Below are 16861 nucleotides of genomic sequence, written 5' to 3' on the forward strand. Positions count from 1 at the left end.
TAATAAGTTTGACTACAACTGTAGGTGCAAAAGACTGCCAGGAGTGGTTTTCAACCTGTAATCAGGCTAGGAACCAAGTGTGGAAATTTCATTGACTCTGATTACAGGATCATTTTTAGGTCATAAACAGTGTGCCGTTATGCATCATGTTCTGGAAATACTTTGTGAGACTTTTTGTCTAGATCTTGTGCGATTCTGTAGAAACCTTTCCAGTGTACTTTAGATATCTGTTATAGTTACAAATAATTACATATAATTTGATAGTAAAACAAAGCACACATTTTATTGGTCCAGACTACAGAAATGTGTTTTTGGTCAAATGTTTGCAACTGCTCTTCACCACTTAATTAGAAGCACCACACAAATGTAATTGTGTTTTCTTTTTTTTATGAAATGTCGCAAATTTTTATGTCGCAAATCTTAGAATAATAAAATGAATACAATTTGAATACAATGCAAACATTGACATGCAATTAATATGCAATGAAATCCTAAAAATGTATGCTTTTTTGGATGGATGGATGGATGGATGGATGGATGGATGGATCAAGCAGACAAAATGGAGGGATGGATGGATGGATGGATGATTTAACTGGCAGATGGATGGATAATTGAACCAGCAGACATGATAGTGAATAGATGGATGGATGGATGGATGGATGGATGGATGGATGGATGGATGGATGGATGATTGAACCAGTAGAAATAATGAAAAGGATGGATGGATGGATGGATGGATGGATGGATGGATGGATGGATGATTGATTGATTGATTGATCCAGCAGACATGGTGAACAGATGGATGTATGATTGAATTGGCAGAAATGATGGATGGATGGATGGATGGATAGATGGATGATTGAGCCAGCAGACATAATGAATAGATGGACTAATGGTTGAACTGGCAGATTGATGGACGGTTGAACCAGCAGACATGATATATGTATGAATGGATGGATGATCAACCAGCAGACATAACGAAAATGATGTATGTATGTATGTATAGATGGATGGATGGATGGATGGATGGATGGGTGGATTGATGGATGATTGAACCGGCAGATGGATGGATGATTAAACCAGCAGACATGATGGATGGATGGAAAGATGGATGGATGGATGGATGATCAAACTAGTAGACATAATGAAAATGATGGATGGATGAATGGAAGGAAGGATGGATGATTGATTGATCCAGCAGACAAGATGGACAGTTGGATGGATGATTGAATTGGCAGACATGATGGATGGTTGAGCCAGCAGACATGATGTATGGATGGAAGATCGAATCAGCAGACATGATGAATGGATGGATGGATGGATGGATGGATATGTGGATGATTGAACCAGCAGACATAATGAATGGATGGATGGATGAATAGATGGATGATTGAACCGACAGATGGATGAATGATTTAACCAGCACACATGATGTATGAATGTATGGATGATGGATGGATGGGTGGATGATCGAACTAGCAGACAGAAAGGATGGATGTATGAACGGGCAGACATGATAGATGGATGATTGAACCAGCAGACATAAATTATGGATGGCTGGATTGAAATTTCTGTCTTTCTTCCTGCAGACACCTACAGATTTGCAACAGATTTTGTTTAATGCCAGTCTATGGTCTTCATTGGCTGCCTATGAAACAGCTTTGACCCTCAAACACTGTAGTTATGGCTGAGGTTTGGAAGAGTTTGTTTTGTTGTACACTCATGCCTTATTTTCCTCTACTAGTATCTCATTAGTCAGATGATCATTCTGTAAAAGAAGAATCTAATTAACCGTCATGTGATCTCAAATTTACCAACAATAACTGCGATGAAAAGAGCCTGTAATGTTAACTGTTGTTATCTGGCTTCTCATTTCATTACAATAGACATCCGAGTGAATGAGCACATTTTCATGAATAGAGAGATGCCAAACACAATGAAAAACAGGTGGCATGATATTCCCCAAGCTTCCTGTTGTTTCACAACCCGAGTTGCCTGCCACTTTTGACGAAAACGACTCCGCAGCAGAGCTCATTTTCTAGGAAATCAACTGAAGTCTAATAATTGGAAGAATGACCCGAAGTGAGATGCTGAACAACAAGCATTTCAAGGTTTTTTTTTTTTTTTTTAATTCCTCTTTGTTTTTTGTTTTTCACAAGGGCGATAGAGTTGACTTTCGGTAAGCTGCATCTGAGAGCGATCATTATTCATGAAAGAACGCATCAGTAATGCCACTTATTTGTAAACATGATATTTTGGAGGGGGGGAAAGAAGAAAGGACGGCCAGAACAAAGGAAAGAATATGTTTCCTAATGACACAGCTCCGCTTTCCATGTTTCCTTTTTAATCAAAGTGTAGCTGGAGCGTTGCTTTCCTCTGGCTTCTGATTGTGTTCACCTTGGATGCCATAACCTTGGCGTCAACATAATAACATCTGCAGGAAAAAAAGAGTATTGTACTAGGAACCTTTGATTGTGAGCAGTTTTAATCCAAGTCCGTGGAGCTGTCGACAAAAAAACCCTGTGTTTTTACATTTCCCTCTTCTAAAATAACATTAAATCATAGAAGATAGGGAACAAATCTGACTTTACAGATCACTAATCAGTTGGTAAATCAGCAGGAGTGCACGATTCTGCCATTTTCTTTGAAACAGATCCAGTTGTTTAGTTCTTATCGACTGAGCGGTGATCATGCTTATTTGAAGATGACATGAAAAACGATCTTGAATACTTTTAACTTCTTTAATGTGATGCATTAGTAAAGGTACTTGTGACAATACAGAAACTTTCTGTACTGCCCCTATTTTGTGTTTACTTCCTTTGTCACTGACTTTTATAATGAGTTCATCCCCATTGGATGCTACAACCAATTACAATGATGTAAAATTTTATAAAAGGGTTTTTTTTTCTGAGAGAGAGTTCTGACCTCCAGTGTGGGAGTGGTGTTTGCGTCACCAAGTTGCGTTGCGGTTGTGGCTCTGCCTGAGTCTGAGAAAGCTGAGGAAGAGATGTGGCGATGCTCAAGTTTTCACTGACTTGTCCTTTATAGCCACCTTAATAGCAAGTTTCCGTGTAATTGCTGACGAGTGCCAGTCTTACGTTACTTTCGTGTTACAAAGTTATCGGTGTCGATGTGTTAGGACACCTCCGAAAACTGCTCCCTGTTCGTCACTTCTGTCTGTTCTGCCAAGTCACCTGCCAGCCAGTGAACTGCTGACATGTAACCTCCTGACATCACCACTGCTCTTGGGTCAGTTTCACTCATACACTTACATACATACATTCTCCACCCAACCTCCCTTTATTTTCATTTAATTAGATATTTGAGAAAATTGAAAAGTTTTGTTTATTTATTTCTTGGTGTGTTTGTTGTTGTTTTTTGAGGGGAATCTTGTTTTGGGTTACTTAAAATGATTGTAGGATATTGACTATATAAATATTTATTTTTTGGTATTGTTGTTACTTGTAGTTGTATTTGCCATTTAAATTAGTTCATTAAATCTTTCTAAGTGGAATCCGATTTTCTTGTTCTTATTTCGTATGGTTCTATGTTACTGTATGTAACGGAGGGTCTTGTATAAGTTTTGTTTTCGCTATCCTGGGTAATTATTTATACAGTTAGATTTATTTGTGGCAAGGTTTAAAACTTGTCTGGCACCCGAAATCATGTGTAAAATTTGTTAATAGTTGTGTTATATATATAATATATAATTATTATTATTAATATATTTTTTTTGCCCGAGGGTAAACACACACTAGCCACACTAAGGCTTATAAACGCACAAAAAGATTACTTTTTTTATTTTCAACATTGAAGTGGAAACTGAGGCTCTGTCCACACGAACACAGGTATTTTCATTTTGGCTGCGGTTTCATTGTTTCTTCCAGGGCTGGGCGATAAAATTGGTATCGATATTTATTGACCGAACACCATTGTCAACATCGATAAAAAAAAGTTTGATATGTAGTTTTGATATGAAGCGCTATAGTTTTTTTAAATATGTGGCTGCCGAGCGCAGCCACATATTTAGTAGTGCGAATAAGCTTAGGGTTTAAGTTTGTCATTTCCAATGGAGGCGCATGACTTGCACAACGCGCATATGGGAGTGACGCACACGTGTTGTGTAAGTGGCGTGCATGTGAACTATACACATTTTCTACACAGACAAACACAGCGCACCCAAACACTGCAGTGCTTTTTTCTCCATAAACTTGCATCAGAGCTGTAGCTAGGGTTTATCCCTTTATCATTCTCTGAGAAAATGGTTGATGACCATCTAGTTACGATAGATATTAAGAGAGCGTGCTCATCACTTCAAGTCGGAATAACAACACATGCAAAATTGAGTGCCCTATTGCAGCAGTGAGGAGATTGTAAATAAAACAGGATGTAAGGATGTCGCCAGAGTGGCTTTTTGGTTTCTTTCCTTGTGCATCCCATCCACTAGCTCCCCATCTGAAAGATTGTTTAGCATGGGGGTTAACCGTTAAGAATCAAAAGCAGGATTTTTCGATTGTTAAAGGTAGACTATGTTAAAGAGATGAAATATCCGGTGATCTTTGTGGACACTTCGGTTCTGTACACACAAAAATCTGTATATCAGGAGTTTTCTTCTATCATGAGATTACAATTTATTTTGCCTGAGTAAAGCTGCAGTTACACTAGAGTTTTGAGTGTTTAAACTTCTGCTGGACAGTGCTTCGAAAAGGGCAGAACAAGATGGTGCAACACTGATAATAGTGAGAAATTGCTAAATATTTTTCATTTCTGCACAGAGAGATCACATTTTGATCTTCTTTCATGCTGTGTCCCAATTCGCACACTTTTACTATGCCCTAAAAGTTTGTACTTTTTTTCTGAAGGAAAAGTATACACTTTTTAGTGTGCAACAGAAGCGTATGCAAGCTTTGAGATATACTTTTTCCTCGTTAACAGGTTGTTATGTTGCTTAGTTACATCCCCTGTCAATCATCTCAACACATCATCTACATTTCTTTCATATTTAATTACACAAGCCTCTCTACTTGATGTTTGGTCTCACACGTCCACCATGTTTGTAGTTTATTTACACTTTTACCAGGGAATTGTAGTTCTAATCGAATTTATATCCAACACGCAATGCATTGTGGGCAATATTAGTGTGGAGAGGTAAGCATGATCGAACACCCAATGAGGGGGGAGAGCATGCTCAGAGCCTGGCGGCTAATCAGCAGGCCAATCAGAAATAATAAATAACACCTGTTTGTTCTAGTGATTGAGCCGGAGAGACACCCTTCTTAAGGAGAAGAGAAGGAGCAGCCGGGGAGAGGAGAGAGCACACACACACCTGAACTGCTACACGTGTTGTGCATTGAAAAATAAAAGTATATTATTTACCTGATATCGCCGACCCTGTCTTCTTCTTCCCACACAACAACGACTGATACTACAATTAGCAGTTAGAGTATAGACGGTTCTACACGTCGAATTTACACTGGAAATACTAGATCATCCAGGAACCTTTTTCGTATTCTTTTTTTAAACATACTCTAATTTGTGACATACTAATTGTTTTTTCGAATACTATTTAGGATGGATAGTATGAGAATTGGGATGCAGCATTGGTCTCAGCAGGTCAGAGTTCTCAAAGATTCAACTTCGGAATGCAGGTACATGCAAAACTTGTTGCATAAGCTTGTCTTTTTTATGCAGTGTGACTGTGGCATAAGTTGTAAAGGCTCCACCCTCTTCTGGAAAGTGGGTGGGAACTTGCAAATTATTTGCATTTAAATACACTCAAGAAAAAAAAAGAAGAAAAAATGTTGTTTTCTTCCATTCAAAAGGAGAAATTTGCAGCATTGTATGTTTAATGATCCATGATGATGGTATTTTGAGTCACAATCTCAAAGCCACACTCTGGAGACACCTGAGACGTTACGTCACCTTACGTCTTTTTAAAAGCATAATATGACCCCTTTATTAAAATGAAAGAATGAAATTGGCTGGTCGCACCAAATCTTTATTTAATTCAACTTGATTAGACAGAATTGACCAGTTATCCCCGATATCCACATCTTCTTGGATTAGTCTCAGTTGGACTGTGTTGGGTTTGTTTCGTTCAGCCCAACCCAGCAGGTCATCATGGCGGATCGATACGTGGTGGATATCGGACGTCGGTTTGAGACAGGTCTCATGGAGCATCAATTTGTATGTTAATGGAAGATGCAACCCTGTCAGCGGAATGGAAATCACAATTAAAGGGATAAAATGGGAAGAGAACAGAGCTGGAGTAATTTAGTTAACATGGCTAGAGCAGAGGGTCATTCGACATGATCAATCTCACTCTGCCATTGAAATGATATCATTAAGATGGAGGAAGCTGGGAAATAGGTTTGAAATGCATCGATCGTAGAGGCTGGAGGGGGGGATTGATATCAACGCCATGACCTAACATTTTCCAGGTCGCATTCTATACCTGACATATTTCCTGTTAAAGGTCATTGTTGTAAAATAACTAATTCGCTTACTGTTGCTTTCAATATGAATATTAGCCATCCACACAGAACACCCAAACAAACTATTACCAAGAGCCTAGCAACCACCCACAACAAATATGTAAAACATCCTCGCAGCCTTTTACCCCAAACACCCCAAACCAAGCAAAGTTACAGCCATTTATTCAGGTATTCAGGTAAGACCCGAGCAACAGCCTAGTAACCACCTGCAACATCACAATTACATACACATTTTTTTAAAAATCCTAGCAACTACAGTACTTTTCAGCTTGTGTATTCACATTACCAAAACCAGTTATACACGCAGACATACCCTAGCAACTAACTACAACACCCTAGCAACCATACAAGCAAAATTTTGCAGCCATATGTTGACACAAACATTAAGTATACACTAGTATGCATTAGTATCCAGTCTTGCAACCAACTATCACCACCATAGTAACACCACAACTGAAAATGAAGACACCCTAGCAACCATTCAGAAACAGGTTCCATCCATATGTCGACTTAAATAGCAGGTGGGTACCCTATCGATCACTTTGCAAAGCATGTCAGCCATATTCTGACACAAATATCAGTTATTCACACAAAACACACCCTAGCAACCAACCACAACACCCTAGCAACTGCTTAGCAACATTTTCCAGCCATATGTTGACACAAACATAAAGTATACACTAGTGTCCACTCTATCACCACCATAGTAACACCACAACTGAAAATTAAGACACCCTAGCAACCATTTAGAAACAGGTTCCATCCATATGTCGACTTAAATAGCAGGTACCCACACAGAAGACCCTATCAATCACTTTGCAAAGCATGTCAGCCATATACTGACACAAATACCAATTATTCAAACAAAACACACCCTAGCAACCAACAACAAAACCCTAGCAACCACTTTGCAACATGTTCCAGCCATATGTTGACACAAACATTAAGTATACATGGGTGTGCATTGTTATTTACCCTCGCAACCAACCATCACTACCATAGTAACATCACAACAGAATATTTAGACACCCTAGCAACCATTCAGAAACAGGTTCCATCCATATCTCGACTTAAATAGCAGGTACTCACACAAAAGACCCTATTAATCACTTTACAGCACATGCCAGCCACATACTGACACAAATACCAGTGATTCACACAGAACACACCCTAGCAACCAGCATCAACACCCTAGCAACCACGCTAGCAACACGTTCTAGCCTTTTGTTGCACAAACAATAAGTATACACAAGTATGCATTTGTATCCACGCTTGTAACCAACTAGCACCACCATAGTAACACCACAACAGAATATTAAGACACCCTAGCAACCATTCAGCAACAGGCCCCATCCGTATCTCGACATAATAATCATGTATTTGCACAAAAGGCCCTAGCGACCACTTAGAAACATGTTCCTGCCATATCTCAGAGCCGGAATATTAATAAGACATGATGGACAACCACGCTAAGCACTCTAGCGAAGAAACATGCTAAATTTAAACGTTCAAACATCTTAGCGACCACCTACAGCATACAATAGCTACCTTTTTTTCTTCTTCACTCACATTTCCTTTTCTCCATTTGCTTTTATTTTCATCCCTGAGCACAGCACTTTATATGCAGACCAGTTGAGTAACCTCAGGTGCTCCACGTACAGTCTTTTGAACAGGAAAGCCATTCAAAAGGGGGAATGTTTTTAAATAAAGGAAATGCATTTCGTCGGTGGTGTTTGAGGGTGAAATTGTTTTCTTCTGTGAAGTGTGTGTTTCCGTCCTCTCTCTCCGTTTCCTGTGGCGCGCAAGGGTTGTCTGTCAGAAATCAGAAAATCCTCTCAAATTCACCATAAAGTTACTGTGGTTTGAAAGCTCTCGCACACATAATACACTGTTAGAGAGGGAAATGTGGGGCAAGTTCAAACAGAGTCACGCGTTCGCTCTCCCTCGCTCTCTCTCTCCCGTCTCGTTCTCTCTTTCCAATCTCATTTGTGAAATTCATTTTCCTGTCACCGTTACTCAGTCTCTAATTCATCCCTCATGATTCCTCATGTCAGTCCCATAATGCCATGCTCCCATGCCTCCTCAGAGACCATTAGAGGAGTGATAGGGATGGACTGTGTCTTGCTCAGCGACATGCGAGCGGTTTGTGAGGAAGGAGAAGGCAAGGACTTACAGACCATCAGTAAACTGTCTAATGCATATTTGGCTTTGCTAAAATGACAAGCTGCAATCTGATTGGCTGACTCCGTGCAATTACCGGGAGTCTGGGCGCGGAGGTTTTATCAGTCTGCCTAGAAACAAAATCATGTTTAAAAGTTTCCAAGCAGTTAAAGTGCGGAGAAATTGAATGCTAGAGTTTGGGAAGTCCATTGCAAATAACTGCACTGTTATATAAGTACGAATAATAGTAGTTGGGCAAGCAGTTTTATTCAGAAAGATCTTTAGAGGATGTGTTTTTGTTTCGAGTTTCACCAGAAAGAAAAGTGTGTGCGTGTGTTATACACACTCACCGGCCACTTTATTAGGTACACCTTTCTAGTACCGGGTTGGACCCCTTTTTGCCTTCAGATCTGCCTTAATCCTTCGTGACATAGATTCAACAAGGTACTGGAAGAATTTGGGTTCATATTGACAATAGCATCATGCAGTTGTCAGCTGCACATCCATGATGCAAATCTCCCGTTCCACCACATCCTAAAGGTGCTCTATTGGATTGAGATCTGGTGACTGTGGGTACAATTTGAGTACAGTGAACTCATTGTCATGTTCGAGAAACCAGTCTGAGATGATTCGCGCTTAATGTTCAAACTCACTTAGATCACTTTTCTTCCCCATTCTGATGCTTGGATCGTCTTGACCCTGTTGCTGCCATGTGATTGGCTGATTAGAAATTTGCGTTAACTAGCAATTAAAAAGGTGTACCTAATAAAGTGGCCGGTGAGTGTATATATATATATAGAGAGAGAGAGACTGGTCTTATATATAAATGTAATAAACGGGACACATAACAGAAAACTTGATCAAGACCAACAAAACGTAAATTGTTCAAGACATAAATAAATAAAAAAATAAAAAAATAAAAATCATAATTACAAATATTAAGCAGCTCTACTATTTTCAACATTGATAATAGTCTGTTTCTGTTGATCAAGACCCTGACGCCCCATTCACACGGTGCGTCAGCTTTAATGCTTCCCATTCACTTTGAATGGGTGACATCAGGCGTTGCCGAACTGCATTGTGGATCCCTCGGTGCCGCTTCAGAGGCGTTGCTCACTGCAGAAGTTAGGACATACTCAACTTTTCAACCTCCGATGGAAGCGTCAGCCAATCAGATCGCTGTGTACAAATACACCAGCTCAGACAGTGGCCTATTGCTGACTAATTTAATTGGCTGACACTGCTATGACGATTGCGTCAGCTCAAACTTCAGACACGCCCTCTGTCAAGGGTTGACGCTGAATCCCTGTGTGAATGGGGCATAAGTATAAATACATAAATAAATAAATACAAATCTGATTTACAAACTTATTATTTTTATTGTTTATTATTATTATTATTATTATTATTATTATTATTATTATGCAGGACTGCCATTTTTAAAATTCATTTTAAACCAAAGACTTAAATCTGACATTTTTTTAAAAATATATTTTCAATGTTAATATTTTGAAATGCCTCAAACCAATACAGCATTGATGAGCATAAAAGATCTGCAGATAAAAAGATCTGCAGGGTGGATGGCAAAATCAACAGCCTGAGGTATCAAGACAAGCAGGATAGTGCTCCTTCTCATACTTCAGCCTTCACATCAAAGTTCCTGAAAGCAAAGAAGGTCAAGGTGCTCCAGGATTGGCCAGCCCAGTCACTCGAATGAATATTATTAAGCATGTCTGGGGTACGATTAAGGAGGAGGCATTGCAGATGAATCCAAAGAATCTTGAGGAACTATAGAAGTCCTGCTGGAAGCTTTCTTTACCATTCCAGATGACTTTATTAATGTAATTAAGTTGAGTTAAGTGATTTGAGTCATTGCTGAGATGTAGTAGAAGTCAGACACAATATTAATGCTTTTTTCCACTGCAGCATGACTTTATATGCTATACTGGACATTATTCTGGTAAAATAATCTTAATCTAGAGGTCTTCACCTTTCATTAATTCCACTTCTGATACCAAATGATCGACTAGAAGTCCAGTTATTATTTGTTTTTCCTAATACTTGGATAGGCGACAAGACTTGTGTCAGGTAGTGTACAGTACTCCCATTCTGTACTCTTTATTAATTAATATTACTTAAATAAAATACTTCTCTCAAGATTTATATCACTATTAAGTAATGTATTTTCATAAAAAAAATAAAATAAAATAAAAAAAATACAACCTTGAGCATACAAAAATCAACCCAGGCTCCTTCTGAAAATGTCGCCCGTGGATGTTTCTGGAGAGCGCAAAATACGACCTGAGAGGTTTTTGTTTTCGTGAATCCACGAGAGGCCGTTGTGTGCACTTTTTTGCATCTCAAACGTCTCTCGCGAGTGTCATTTGCGCCCGCGCTGTTCTCGTGCGAACCCACCGGAGGCCGCTGTTGAGTAACCATCTGTCTGACTGACTAACTAACTGAATGATTGACTGGGCGATGGGCCAATCGCCTGACCCGACCCTACCTCATCCTCTTCCTTCCCTAAACCCGGTTTTAATGATTGACTTGCTCGTGCGCTTGCTTCCCAAAACACAAGCAACGATTTACAAAAGCCGTCCAGAAAAAGAAAAGCCCCCTTGTCTGATTTTGACCACGTTTTCTGATTTTGCTACATTTTCACCCTGTTATGAACTCGTTCACTTTATATTTTGGATTCTGTTTTTGTCTTACTTGATTTCTGGAACCGCTCTTCCCCAGACTCGAACCCAGTCGTCGCAGCCAGCTCCTCTCGGCGTCTCCACTCCGCGAACGTACACGATGAGCTAACTGGACAAACTGGTTGCGGTGAGAAAGCCCTCCACACGGAGGTAAGCTGTCAGCCGGCGAGCACAAAGAGGAACGGCGTCACAACGCCCCGTAGCGTTCGCTTAAAAAAATTAAATGCAGCCATACGTACCTCCTGCTAAGTAAATTTTCAGAATGAGCTTAAGTTGACAAAAATAGTACTATATATATATATATATATATATATATATATATATATATATATATATATATATATATATGGCTGATTCCAGCGTTATGGATGTGACATTTGCAGTAAAAATTCTAAACATAAATTCGCAGAGAAAGTATACGTTAACAATATATTGAATCATCTGTTTATATTTTCCAAAACAACTAACCATAGAGTTATGGGATCAAAAAAATTCAATCTGTGAACATTTTTATACTTTAAATGAGGAAAATAAACAAGCGTTATGGATGTGACAAAAAAAGTCTGCGAGTTTACAGTATACAACATATTTCGTAGAAATTCTGTGAATTAAACTTCACAACCCAAAATAAATAATGCTTAACAAAAGGATAAGAGTTGGCTCTTTATAGAACAAAACTGATTGATTTTATTTTATTTTGACATTTTTGCATTTTTGAGGGAAAAGCTTTGTTATGGATGTGACACTTTTTCGTTATGGATGTGACGGATGTGAAATTGGCATTTGTTTGACTTTGGGGAATTAAATATAATAGTTTGAAAACATTGACAGAGACATTTTTAAGTATTTTTAAAGTACTGTAAAACACTTGCCTAATCAAAAAAATGTAGACACGGTTTTGCTATTTTGGTGAAAACATTTTTCTTTTTATGGCAAGGTTGACATTTTCATGGAATTGCTCATATATATATATATATATATATATATATATATATATATATATATATATATATATATATATATATATATATATATATATATATATATATATATATATATATATATTCTGGTAGGGGTGCAGTAATAAAAACAGAAACTTGGTAGCAGGTCATAATACTAATACTGTTTTCTCAATGCATTGGAAGGGGGTGGCAAGAGCAATTAAACCATTCTGACTCCATCTGGAAAATTAAAAATGCCGAATGCCCGCAGGAGCCTGAAAATTACAGAGTGGCAGCCCTAAAAAAATAAACTCCTTTTAACGTCGCCATCACGTCGCAATAAACACATATGTCTGAATGCGTGGAGGCTGTTCTGTTCTTCTGTTAGCTTATTTTCCCTTGATAACAGACGGGGACTGACAGGTCTCCCTCCGGGGATAAATATTTAAATTCATGTGGAAATAGGGCTGCCTTCTATAAATGGCACGAGTATACAGTGGGAAAAAAAATATAGTGACAAAAATCTCTGAACGTCAGCGCGTATGCCGCATTCATTATTATTTGTTGCTGACGTGATCGGCGCTGCATTTTCGTATCACACATTATGGATGTAAATCAGACTTTGTGCCATTATTTTGCATTCGCACAAACATGTCAGAGTGATGGAAATATGGATTACGGAGCAGGTATGGAGCTTTAGTCCTGATGAGGGATGAGGGCTAGATCTAATGCTGCTTTATGGGACGCTGAAGCACCAAATGGCCCATGTTATTAGCCTGATGACAAGAGAGGAATGGAGGCTGCCATCATAGGAATAGATTAACTCCTGAGGAGGGTTGATCATGGAGAAACGCTGCCATTGAATGATGTTTGGATGTGTTCACCAAAGGCTGTGTTCTAATATCTGCTGTTAGGAGCCATCAATGGATGATGCAAACATTTCGAGGATGCGCACTTTTGACCTCTTTAAGTCGTCAACACATTGGATTGGATTGCTGTCGTAGTGTAACTTATGATGGCCAATAGAGCTCAATGGCACTGACGTAAAAGGGATAGTTCACCTAAAACTGAAAATTCTGTCATGATTTAGTCAAACCAATGTTCCAAACTAATTAAGTTTTGTTGTTGTTGTTGTAAAAATGAATTAAGAAATTGTAATAATAATAACAGTGGCTAATAAAATAATGACTTATATACACTCTCCGGCCACTTTATTAGGTACACCTTCCTTATACCAGGTTGGACCCCCTTTTTGCTCTTAGAACTTCCTTAATCCTTCGTGGCATAGATTCCTCAGACAGGATGTGCGCAGGGTCTTAAAAAGTATTGAAAGCTGATATCAATTGAAGTCAATTATGAGAAAATTAAGGCCCTTAAAAGGTATTCAAAAGTCTTAATTGCGTTTTTAAGAGGTCTTAAATTTTATTCAAGAGTTATGCAAAGTGTTTGACTCCAAAAAAGCATAAATATATTTATTTTCCGCCTAATACCAAAGCTGTGTCGCCTCACAGCATGAATGCACTGGGTCGCTGGTTCGAACTACGTCTCAGTTGGCATTTCTGTGTGGAGTTTGCATGTTCTCCCTGCCTTTGCGTGGGTTTCCTCCGGGTGCTCCGGTTTCCCCCACAGTCCAAAAACATGTGGTACAGGTGAATTGGGTAGGCTAAATTGTCTGTAGTGTATGAGTGTGTGTGTGAATGTTTCCCAGAGATGGGTTGCGGCTGGAAGGGCATCCGCTGCGTAAAAACTTGCTGGATAAGTTGGCGGTTCATTCCGCTGTGGCGACCCCGAATTAATAAAGGGACTAAGCCAACAAGAAAAGGAAAGGAATATTAACAATGGCATGCTTGATCAACACGATTGGTTCAGGCCGGGGCATGTCCGGTCAAGCTCCTCCATCCGGGTGATGTTACGTAATTTGCAACAGGTGATGTGGTGCTCTCCACGTGTAGCCAAACATTAGAGCGAAACAGACGGCAAAATGGGAAAATGTAAGTTTGCGTAGAATAACGAGTTTAAACAGTGGCTGAACCCTGACGCATCATTTATTCTTTCAAGCTTCGTTTCTTCCAAGCTTATCTGAGTTCTGTTGCATTGTTGTGCTTCATTGATTTATTTAACTACAACTGTTTATTATGTTAAAGGCTTGATACTAGAACTTGAAGTGGCGATGAGGTCTTAAAATATTCTAAGAAGGTCTTCAGGAAGTCTTAAAAAGGTATTTAGGATTCCTGCATATACCCTGTTAGAGATTTTGGTCCATATTGACATGATAGCATCACGCAGTTGCATTTGTCAGCTGCACATCCATGATACGAATCTCCCTTTCCACCGCATCCCAAGGGTGCTCTATTGGATTGAGTTCTGGTGACTGTGGAGGTCACTGGGGACATTGACATGTTTAAGAAACCAGTCTGAGATGATTCGTGCTTTATGGCATGGCTATCAGAAGATGGGTAAGGTGTGGTCATAAAGGGATGGACATGGTCAGCAACAATACTCGGGTAGGCTGTGGCGTTGACACGATGCTCAGTTGGTACTAATAGGCCCAAAGTGTGCAAGAAAATATCCCCCACACTATTAAATCACCACCACCAGACTGAACCGTTGATACAGGATGGATACATGCTTTCATGTTGTTGACGCCATATCTTGACCCTACCATTTAAATAAAGAATTTGAGATTCATCATTTTTCCAATCTTCTGTTGAACAATTCTGGTGAGCCTGTGCCAATTGTAGCCTCAGTTTCCTGTTCTTATCTAACAGGAGTGGCACACAGTGTGGTCTTCTGCGGCTGTAGCCCATCCGCCTCAAAGTTGGACGTGTTGTGTGTGTTCAGAGATGCTCTTCTGCAGACCTCAGTTGTATCGAGCGGTTATTTGAGTTACTGTTGCCTTTCAATCTGCTTGAACCAGTCTGGCCATTCTCCTCTGACCTCTGGCATCAACAAGGCATTTGCACCCACAGAACTACTACTCACTGGATATTTTCTCTTTTTCAGATTATTCTCTGTAAATCCTAAAGATGGTTTTGCGTGAAAATTCAAGTAGATCAGCAGTTTCTGAAATACTCAGACCAACCCGTCTGGCAATAGCAACTATGCCACATTCAAAGTCACTTAAATCCCCTTTCTTCTCCATTCTGATGCTCGGTTTGAACTGCAGCAGTTCGTCTTGATCATGTCTACATGCCCAAATGCATTGAGTTGCTGCCATATGATTGGCTGATTAAAAATTTCCGTGAGCAAACAGTTGGACAGGCGTACCTAATAAAGTGGCCGGTAAGTGTACAAGTGAATGATTTGATAGAAAATAAAAAATAATAAAAAATAATAATAATAGCAGATAAAATAACCCAAATCAAGACAAATTAATTTCTGCTAAAATTGCACGTAAGATGAGCACTGCTTTTTCAGCTGGAACAGACAGTTTGACTGAAGCAAACAAAAAAAAAAACACCTGCATCTGGGCACTCTTGCTTTTAAAATGTCCCTATCAGTGTTACGGGCAAACATATGCTCTTGGTTTTTCCAGCATTGGAGTAGAAATTCAGGCGTTTATCACAGACCACTGGTTGCACTGTTCTCGGTCCAGCTCGAAAGCTCCGTCTCCCACCAGCTGCTGAGTGATAAAACACGGGCCTAAAGTTGATTCGAAAGCAGCTTGAACTGCTAAATATAAAGTGCTGTGAGATTAACTCCAGCACCTCGTCTCGTCTCATCACAGAACAGAACAGCTCCAGTTTCAGTTTGTTTAGCAACACGCCGAAAATCCCTTCTGTTCATTATGTCACTCATATCTGTCACAGTAAACAATCAAAGAAAAATACAAACATCACAAACATTGAAACACTGCGTTACGGCCTGTGCTCAAGCAGAACACGTTTTAAAATAACGTTAATAGTTGTAGAATTTGTATTTGTAATAATAATAATAATAATAATAATAATAATAATAATAATAAAAATTTATTATTATAAATAATAAATGATATGTCTATTTAAATTAAGAATTATTATTATTATTATTATTATTATTATTATTATTATTATTATTATTATTATTATTATATTGTTATAAAATTATTAGTATAATCTACTGTACATTTAAATAAAATTTATTTTTAATATGAATAATAATACTAGTAAAATTAATTTGTCATAATACTATATGATTAATATACTATTTAATATTTACAATAATAATAATAATAAAAATAATAATGAATAAAATTATATTATTATAAATAATATGTAATATGTATATTTGAAGTAATAATAATAATAATAATAATAATAATAATAATAATAATAATAATAATAATTATTATTATTATTATTGTTTTTAATAAAAATAGTATTATAATATATTGTAAATTTATATAAAATGAATTATAAATAATAGTAATAATACTACTAATAATAAAAGTATCATAATACATTAAAATTATATAATAATTATATAAATATAGAAATTTATACAAAATATAATATATTTACTTTAGTAACGATATCATGCCACTGTAAAAAAACACACTTTAATAATAATAATAATAATAATAATAATA

General features: G+C 38.1%; 1 protein-coding gene and 1 long non-coding RNA gene across 2 annotated transcripts in view; both read left to right on the forward strand.

The window, feature by feature from the left end:
- Positions 1-16861, forward strand: part of pcdh9 (protocadherin 9) — a 535263-nt gene that overhangs the window by 511319 nt on the left and 7083 nt on the right. The gene's annotated exons all lie outside the window — the stretch shown is intronic.
- On the forward strand, positions 752-9548 carry LOC147843328 (uncharacterized). Its single transcript, XR_015493110.1, has 4 exons — positions 752-2769; positions 3759-5140; positions 5436-7015; positions 7053-9548. It is a non-coding gene; the product is annotated as an uncharacterized LOC147843328 (long non-coding RNA).

Source organism: Danio rerio, chromosome 6 (genome assembly GCF_052040795.2).
Source record: "Danio rerio strain M-AB ecotype USA chromosome 6, GRCz13ab, whole genome shotgun sequence".
Classification (NCBI taxonomy): domain Eukaryota; kingdom Metazoa; phylum Chordata; class Actinopteri; order Cypriniformes; family Danionidae; genus Danio; species Danio rerio.